General features: G+C 60.6%; 1 protein-coding gene across 1 annotated transcript in view; it reads left to right on the forward strand.

Moving 5' to 3' along the window:
• The first annotated feature begins 1250 nt into the window (after window positions 1–1250).
• FHOD1 (formin homology 2 domain containing 1) overlaps window positions 1251–1990 on the forward strand; it is a 9566-nt gene continuing 8826 nt past the window's right edge. The window contains exons 1-2 of the mRNA XM_009709730.1: window positions 1251–1351; window positions 1484–1548. The gene's annotated coding sequence lies outside the window, so the exon portion shown is untranslated. The remainder of the gene's footprint in view (window positions 1352–1483; window positions 1549–1990) is intronic.

A 1990-nucleotide genomic window follows, 5' to 3' on the forward strand; every position in this document is an offset into this window, starting at 1 on the left:
ACACTAACAACACGAACAACTGCGTTCGACCCAACAGCAGTGCCCTGCCAAATTGCCTGTTATCCTGAGGCTTAGTCAGGGTCATTAATCACTTTAATGCACGTGGCATTTTTTCTTTGCCCTCCGGTTTTAACGTCACGCTCGCGGTGAAGTCAGACAAGCTCTTGCACGATCTTGTGACTCAAGGAGACAGGGCTTTCATGGAAAGCAACCCCAGTGAGATGCAGGAGCCATACCCAGCACTGCAGAGGGTTATATAAAACTCACTAATAGGGTTTTATCCCCAGTCCTCAGCTCCCCAGGTGGTTATGCAGCACCGCTGTGCAGATGTGGAAAGGAGCATCAGTCCGTTGGCGGTGGGGTGAGCTAGGGAGAGAAGGGGCTGCAAACACAGGACCAGATACGATGGGGTGGCAAGACCAGGCAGGTAGTGCCCTGCCTCTGCCTCTCCTCACACCCTGGGGGCAAATTGCCCTGTCCCATCAGGAGCTCACCCAGGAGACCTGCCTGGGTGCTGTGGGGTGCTGCTGGGTCTCAGGTGGCTCAGGGGCTTTGTGGGTGCTGTGCCTGGAGCACCTCTGGGTGCTGAGCCTGCTGGCTGGGGTGCACCGTGGGTGCTGTATGTAGACTTTTGGGGGAGACGCCCTCGCCCCAGCCTTGCCTCGGGCTGTGCTTTTCCCCATCCCGCTGGAAGATGCCACGTGGCTGCAGGCCAAGTCAGAGGCTGTGTCAGTCGGGGGACATCCCTGTGGGATTTGCCGTGGTTTGGGGTGTCCGTGGCTGGGCCGGGTACCTTTGGCAGTTCCTGCGGTCCCAGTCCCCACAGGCGGAGGTGATTCACCTGCCCAGGGAAAGGCATCAGCCCTGGGAGATGGATCCTGCCCTGGTCACACCCCGGCTGACTAAGGGGAGCCCCAGGGAGTGGATCAGCCTCTTGCCGTGGCTCCCACCCAAGGGATTGCAGAGGAGCCCAGCGGCAGTGGGACCACCCCCGCTCTGCCTTTTCCTAGCCAGGGGCTCCATGTTTCTCCCAAATCTGCCGGCGAGCTGGGGCGGAGGGTGCCAGGGCATCACCCCACGGGGCCAGCGCTCAGGACAGGGTGGGACCTGCCACCTCGCTCGACAATGTGGCTGCTTGGTGGGTTTGGTGTGGGTGGGAGGGTGACCTGGGAATGCTGCATCCTCTGGATGCCAGGAGGGCTGTGGTGGGCACGGGGGCTCAGCCGAGCTGTCTGCATCCCCAGCTGGAGGACTGCACGCTGCAGGTCTCACCCTCCGGACACTACCTGGACCTTGACTTGTCCCTCCTGGAGCAGAAGGATGATCTGGAGGATTTCTATGAGGAGGTCAGGTGAGGCATGCGGGGTGCCCAAGCCTCTGGGGACCCCGGGGACATGGGGACCCCACGTGCCGGAGACCGCAGGCGCCAGGGACCACGGTGGTCCTGCTGCGGGTGCTCACATGTTGTTTCCTCCCACCGTAGGAAGGGGAGACGGCCGACTCTGATCCTGCGCACGCAGCTCTCCGTCCGAGTCCACGCCATCATCGGTGAGTCGGGGCTGCTCCCTCCTCCGGGCTGGTGTGGGTCCGGTGACTTGGACCCCCCTGGATGGTGGGGGTTTGGTCTCCGTGGTGAGTTTTGGCCAGGCTTTTTCTGATGGAGGGAGGGAGCGATACAGCCCAGGGCTGCTCCTGCCCCATAACCCCTCCCAGAGGTGCAGGGAACATGGTCCCCATGAGGCTCCTGGGGACCCACTGAGTTAATCCCCTCCATCCTCAGCGATCGAGACTTTTTCCTCTTCGGCTGGGAGCCCACCGCCTGCTGCGGATATTCTGGGTCATTCAGGCAAGCTCTAAATATAGCTTTGGAGGATACGAACAAATAGTTCTCGCGCAACAGAAAGTGCTGCCGCGGCTTTGGGCAGCCCACTCAGAGGTCCTGCAAAATATTCGGGGGTCTCAAGCCTTTCTTTTTTTTTTTTTTTTTCTC

The sequence above is a fragment of the Cariama cristata genome, unplaced genomic scaffold (assembly GCF_000690535.1).
Source record: "Cariama cristata isolate BGI_N322 unplaced genomic scaffold, ASM69053v1 scaffold21940, whole genome shotgun sequence".
In the NCBI taxonomy this organism is placed as follows: domain Eukaryota; kingdom Metazoa; phylum Chordata; class Aves; order Cariamiformes; family Cariamidae; genus Cariama; species Cariama cristata.